Genomic DNA, 7,822 nt, shown 5'->3' with positions numbered 1-7,822 from the left:
AGGCATTGAAGAAAGAAATTGAGGAGGATACCAGAAAATGGAAGGACCTCCCTTGCTCTTGGATTGGGAGGATCAACATAGTAAAAATGGCAATTCTAACCATTATTTTTTTATTGGTATGTTTCTTTCTTCAATTTTGTTGTCTTTCTTCATTTCATGCTCTGTACCTAAGTGCATATATGTTTATAGCTGTAGGACCTCCTAAAAGAGTCACACATTTATTGCTGTAAAATGTAATATTTTTTCTGTCTCTAGTTGCCATTTTGCCTATGGTTCTATTTCACCTGACGTTAGTATAGCCAGCCTTCACCTTTTTTTTTTTTACCAGATACTGTTGACTATATTTATATTATCCAAGGAAATTTTCCTATCTTTTTCTTTCAGCCTCTTTTTCTTTTGAATATAAAGTGTACTTAATAGACTATATATAAGTGCATCATGTTTTTAAAATCCACTTACCAATCTCTGACTTTTGACTCAAGTGATTAATCCACATACACCAACTGATAAGGTAGGGTTTATATCTGCCATTTTGCTATTCATCGTCTGTATGTCATGTGTCTGTATGTCAATCACTGTGTCATGTTTACTATTTCCAATACAGCATTTGAGCTACCTTATTGTTTCTTGTATGAAATTATTTTCAGTTTTATTTAACTGGTTGCAGTGGAGATCACAACTAACATATTCACTGAAAGGAAGGTGCTTCAGGAGCTGGCAAGATGACTCAGCAGGAAAGTGCTGGCTGCCAAGCCTGGTGAGCATGGTTTGCTTCCCCAGCCCCCATATGATGGGAAGCCTGGTGAGCATGGTTTGCTTCCCCAGCCCCCACATGATGGGAAGCCTGGTGAGCATGGTTTGCTTCCCCAGCCCCCACATGATGGGAAGAGAGAACTGACTCCTTCAGGTAGTCCTCTGACTTCCACACACAAAATAAGTAAGTAAACATAAAAAATTAACGACAATGTGCTTTAGATTATACTACCCTAATTTCAACGGTGAGCTAACATTTTATTACAACTTTATTTTTCCTTTCCCATTTTAGCGCTATCATTGTCATAAGACCTGTATTTCATCAAGGAAGGCCCATCAATGCAGTTCCATGATTACCGTTTTATGCTTTTGTCTTTTAAATCACATAGAAGGAAGGAAATTCAATTTTCCTTTGTTTTTGTTTTTGTTTTTTTTAACACAGTTCCATTGCTATTGTCTTGACATTAATATATGTTCATCATACTTTGGGTTGATGGGGCTTGAGTTTCCTGGGGATTAATATTCCTCTTTATATATGGGAAACATTTGTTCATTATCTTTTCAAATTACAGATTTATTTACTTACATATTACGTGGTGGTATATGATGTGGTTTGTGTGTGTATAATATGATGTGTGTGCGTGTATATGGTATGTGTGTGTGGTGGGTCTGTGGGTAGAGTGTGTTGGTGTATGGGGTGGTGTGCTGTGTGTGTGAGTGTTTGTATAAATGTGTGTTTGTAGTGTGTGTGCATGTGATGGGGGATGCCTTTGGTACGCTAGTGTTTTATGTACCTTCCTCAGTGTAATGAGCATAGTAAAAAAAAAAGCCTTTTACACATATAAAAATAGCTTAGTTAGGGTCTTCACTACACCCAAGGCTGCACCTGATAACCAGAACTCAGTACATCATTCACTCAAGGTAATCAGAATTAGTCTTAGATACCGTGACACCCATGGGACAGTATATAAGCAGAGACCAAGAGCACATCTGCACATGTGCTCTGGTCTGCACATCTGGAGAGATGCTGTCTTGATCTGGACAGTCTCCCCCAGGATCCTGACCCTTCACTCAGAGACTTATTTCTGTTAGAGACTGGACCTTTAGCTAGGATACATCACACAGGTGAGCAGCCTTGAGGAGATAGGCTTAGGACCATAGTTAGGAATTTTTACTATGAACCTATTGTGCTGTCCCTTAACATAATAATATATAACTTTTGTTATACCATGTGTATCTACTTTCTCTCTCATGACACTCAGCCTTCACCTTTTGCTTGCACAGTGACTAAGCTGTCCTGGAGGTTGGAGGAGAGATTCCAGCCAGACCTCTATGTAGGTCCTGGTTTTCCAGCATGTTTTGGAGTTTTGCCATCTTATCATGAACTTATTCTTCAGATTGTCTTTTGAAATCCACCCCCCCACACACACTTTCTGGAGCAAGCATCGATTTATCTTAGACACTATTTTTGCTTTTAGGTATCTATGGTGTTGAAAAATTTCCACCTAACAATTTTAACAACTATCCTAGGTATGGAATTCTCCTCACAGAGTGAACTCTGAATCAGGTCAAGTGAAGATGTGCCCTTCCAGTTTGTTGCCAAGCAGCTCAAATTCCCACAATTCCTATCAGTTTGTCTGTCAGAGTTTTGGGCTGGCTCTTCCCTCTTCATAGTCTCCTAGGATGGCTCCAAGTACCCAGGTGCCTTCGTGAGATGTTGGTGAGCACAGCAGCCTGCTAAAACATGGTATAAAGCTATCACTTTTGAATGCTTCTGTGGATCTAAGGCAAGGCCCATGAGAAACAGACAAATAATGGCAAAGGTTTGCATTTAATTGAGGATTTTTTTCATAACAAATCCTCCTCACACTGCTGTTCTTCATTTCCAGTTTTATGAAAAGGTAAATTTTGACCATTTTTATTGGTGCTCTTGTTTTTAGGAGGTTGATTTTTCAGAAGTTCTTACTTTTCCATTCTAGAAGGAATTCTGATGAGGTATCTTCCTCACCGTAGAATAGGTCTACATCAATAAGAAGGGGAAGTCGCTGCTTCCTGCTTCAGCACCGATGAACCTCACACACACAGTGTTGAGACAAAAAGCCAGACATAGAAGAAGACACGCACTCTGGTTTCAGTTTTGTGGACTTCTGCAAACAGCTAAAAGCCAGAGCGCTAGCTTCTGTGTTCTGCCGCTTGATGGTAGCACTTATTACAATCCCTTGAGAAATACATTTTGTGACCTTTTTGAGTCTTTGCACTTGTAAACTAATTTAAATGCTTAAACTTAGGGCTTTTATTTAATTCTTGAATACTTTCCCTTGCAGGGTTTTGTTAAAGTACTGAGAGTTTTATATTTAAAGTTAAAGAAATTATGCATGACCCTTGAACATTGGAAAAATTTGCTTTAAATAGCATTGCCATTAATAATAGAATTATATGTCCACAGTTCCTTATAGTTTTTAAAAGTGCTTTGAATTATGATTTTATATGTACAACTCTTGAATTTCAAATGTATTTTCCAAATGAGGAAACTCATGTAGAATCACGGAATTTGTGAAGAATGAAGATTGTCTTAAACCATTTATTATGGGTTTCCACCATATTTATCACTGTGATGGTTTATTCAGAATACTGCTAGTCACTAATTTATCAAAATTAGATGCATGCCCAAGACTCAGGAGTTCTCTGCTAAGTAATTCTTATGCGATATTAAAATGTGTTTATTGAAGGATCCTAGATCTCAGGATTGTAGTGGTGGCAAAAAATATAAATGTTCTCTTCTCAGTCTTTGTGAGAAAAATGTTTGTCAGTCCAACTCGAGAATCACCTTAGATTTCAGTGAGCTCTCCTCACAGTACCACACAGCTTGTATGATAGTTGTTGTCGCTTGGGGTCCTGCTCTTTTCTGAAGGGAAATGGAGGGGGAATGGACCTGGGGGAGGTGGACAAGACTTGGGGGAGCATAAGAAGGGAAAACTGGTCAGGACATATTCTACCACTCCTTCTAGACTTCTAGACTACTACTCAAACAGAGAATGATTGGTCACAGTTCTATTATTGTTTTCATGATATTCGAAGAAGTCTTAGCTAGTCCCTGGCCCAGCTGCTGGGTCCTGACCCTAACCCCAGCGAACTTCTGCCACTGAGGCCCTGACCATGCTAGCCAGAAAGAGTGACTGACCCACAAGCCATCGGAACTGTACCCCTCCCCAGACTCTGTCCCCTGTGACCCTTTCCCAGGCCCACATCATCCCAGCTCCATCTGGCCCTGCTGCTGCTGGGCCTTACCCCTAACTCCAGTGGTTCTCCACCACTGAGGTGCAGAGCACTCCAGCCACAGCTGGTAAGTAACCCTCCTGTCCTGTGCACCCTCCATCTCAGCGCCAGTACCACTGCTAGAGCCTGCCCCCAATGCTGGAGGGACCCAACTGCTCTGGTGGAACTCTCACCAATACCAGAGCAGGTGAGTGACCTGCCTCCCAATTGGACCGCCACCACCCCCATATTCTGTTCCCCTCAATACCCACACTGCTGCTCAACTCTTCCTACCTCATCACCCTCCCCGTGGCCAGCACTTCCTCAGAACTCCTGTAGACTTCATAGGCCTAGACAGAGTCTAGTTGGAAGAACAGCCCAAGCAAGCAGCTCTACCAGAGGCCAGGTTGGACCTAGACACCCTAGAAGAAGATTCAGTTTCTCAGAAATTTAGGAATCAATCTACCTCAAGACCCAGCTATACCACTCTTGGGCATATACCCAAAGGATGCTCAGTCATACCACAAGGACACTTGCACAATTATGTTCATAGTAGCTTTATTTGTAATAGTCAGAACCTGGAAACAACCTAGATGCCCCTCAACCATAGAATGGTTAGAGAAAATGTAGTACATTTACATAATGGGGTATTGCTCATATATTAAAAACAATGACATTGGGAAATTTGAGGGCAAATGGATGGAACTAGAAAAAAATCATCCTGAGTGAGATAACCTAAACAAAGAAAGACAGACATGGTATACACTCACTCATAAGTGGATATTCACTGTAAAGGATAACCATTCTATAATCTAGCCCGGGAGAGGCTAGGTAACAAGGAGGGCCCAAGAGGGGGACACATGGATCTCCCTGGGAAAGGGGAAATAGAAGAGATCTCCTGGATAGGCTGGGGGTGGGGTGGGGATGGAAACTAGGATGGATTCAGAGTGGATGGAACAGGGGAGTACTGAAAGAGATGATTGGAAAGGGGGTGCATTTTGGGGTCAGGTAGAAACCTGATGCAAGGGAAACTCCCATGCATCTACAAAGATGACCCCAGTCAAGACTTCAACAATAGTGGCTATGTAGCCTGAACTGGCCATCTCCTGTGATCAGATTGATGACTACCGTAATTGCCATCAGAGAGCCTTCCATCCAGTAACTGATGGAAACAGATGGAAGAGACCCACAGCCGAACATTAAGAGCTTGGGGGATCCTGTTGAAGAGATGGAGGAAGGGTTGTAGGAGCCACAGGGGTCAAGGACATCACAAGGAAACCAATAGAAACGACTAACCTGGCTCATAGGAACTCACAGAATCTAAACCAATAATCGCGGAGTCTGCACGAGATTGACATAGGCCCTCTACTTATACATTACAGTTGTGTAGCTTGGTCTACTCGTGGAACTCCTACAATGGGAGCAAGAGCTTTTCCTAATGCTTTTGGCTGGCTCTTGGGAGACTATTCCTCATACTGTGCTGTCTTGCTCTGCCTCAATACAAGTGGAGTTTCTTAGCCATGCTTTGTTGGTGTCCATGGGAGGCCTGCCCTTTTCTGAACAGAAACAGAAGAGGCATGGATTGGGGATGGGGAGGAGAGGGAGAGGAAATGGGAGAAGAAGAGGGAGGGAAAATTGTGGTTGGGATGTAAAATAAATAAGGCAATAATAAATAAAATAAAAAATTAAAAAGGTATCTGAGGAATACTAGAACCATTGCTTTAGTCATGTCCATAGCTTGTGTTAGCATTTCATCCATGATACCAGAATCTTCCTGAGAAACCATAAAGCTGAGCATTTAAAACCCAGAAATCATAAATGCTCCAAAATTCAAAACATCTTTGGTTGCTGACATGATGCCACCAGTGAAAAGATTTCTCTCAAGGACCATCTTACATGCTGTGGTTAGAATGCAGACAAACAAAAAAACATCATATAGGCAAACTTCCCACCATGTATTTAAGACGTAGGTGAAATAATATAAATTCCTACTTGAGTACCTTGTCTAAGGTATCCCACTGTATACACACAAATGTTCCAAAATCTGGGGAAAAAATCCAAGTTTTCAACACTTCTCCAGCATTTCTGATTCTGAATTCAGGTATTCAGCCTGTACTGTGATTGAGTTTTGGCCAGTGATCCATATAAAGATTTTATTGCCTTTTTATTATTTCTGATATGTTTCCAATATGACTACTAGATAATATTCTTCCATGTTCAAGTAAATTTCTGTGCCTGTGAGTTTTTGTCACCTTTATACAAATTGGAGTCACCTGGGGACCTCACTTGAGGAATGGCTTTTGTCAGGTTGGCTTTTGGGAATGTCGTTGGGTCATGTACTTGACTGTTGATTGATGTAGGAAAGAAAAGTCGCTGGGCAGCCTTGAGAATAGAGTCACTGAGCAAGTCTGAGAAGGCAGAGCCATAATCAGTGTCCCTCCGTTTTCTCTGCTTCAGTCCTTGCCTTTGACTTCCCTTGATAATGGACCATAGCCTGCAAGTTGAGTAAATCCTTTCTTCCCCAAGTTGCTTTTGCTATGGTGTTTACCACAGCAATAGAAATGTTGAACTTTAAAAAAGCAATTATTTTGTGTGTGTGTGTGTGAGTGTACATGTGTAGGGGTGCATTGCAGCACAGTGTATGTAGTGTATGTGCGTGCGTGTGTGTGTGTGTGTGTGTGTGTGTTCATGTGTGGGGGTGCATTATGTAGCACAGTGTATGTAATGTATGTGTATGTTCATGTGTGGGGGTGCATATGCAGCCCAGTGTCTGTAGTGCTTAGAGAACAAGTTGGAGAAACAAGATCTCTTTTTCCACCATGTGGGTACTGAGGATCGAACTCAGGCTTGGTTGCAAACGCCTTAATTAAATGAGCCATCTTGATAACCCCCACTTTGAGTCCTATATTTCTACAGAGCCCAGGCTGGCCTCAAACACTCTCTTGTCTCAGCCTCTCAGGCACTAAGGTTCCAGGGGTGCACTACCATACCCAGCTATTTCTCTTATTTCTTTAAGTGATCTAATTGCAGTCTTCTCCCTCTCTCCCCATTAAAAATCATTGATTTGTGTTGATGAGTTATAATTCAATCATTTTCTTAAGTAATATGCATGTCAGACAATTTTGCATATTTGGCTAGTTTAATAAGTACATTCTCAACATAGATTCTGAAATCACAGATGAGAATAATAAAGTAGGACCCACAAATCTGTTATGTGTTTGCAGAAAGCTACTAGAAAGCCTTATTTTACTTTCTAGGCAAATAAAGACTGGCATACAAGTGAGAAAGTGGTGGTTATAAAGAGAATAAAGGCCTTGGACCTTGTATTTATGCTTTTGTCATTACGTTCTAAATGGTTGCTGCAACAGCACTCTCAGAACCCAAACAGAAAACACTTTTAGCTGGATTCTCTGTCCTTAATCTTGAGCAAAACCTTACCTTTTCAACCACTTAAAAAGCCAGAGAGTGAAGGGTCCCCAGAGTCTCCTCCAAATGCTTCTCTATAGCCCTGTCTCTCTCTAGAGCACACCTTTTCTATTATAGTCGCCAAAAATCTAGTTCACAGAGTCAGTCCCACAATGAGGAGCACTATCCTCTCAGGCAATTTGAGGAACAAATTATAGACAGATGAGGGGAGCTGCTGTTGAATGTGGCAGCATTAGCGTGGAACAGCGTGAGAGCAGATCCCCACTTCCACACCTCATCAGGTCTCTTATTGGCTGCTTCTTCCTCAACTAAACTCTTGAATCAAATCGCCACATCTCTTTCTTAAAAATTTACCTACATCAATTACTTAGCCAAATGCAAATAAGCC

Source organism: Microtus ochrogaster, chromosome 4 (genome assembly GCF_000317375.1).
Source record: "Microtus ochrogaster isolate Prairie Vole_2 chromosome 4, MicOch1.0, whole genome shotgun sequence".
NCBI lineage: Eukaryota > Metazoa > Chordata > Mammalia > Rodentia > Cricetidae > Microtus > Microtus ochrogaster.
The sequence above is the reverse complement of the archived record's forward strand: the minus strand, read 5'-3'. Positions refer to the sequence as shown.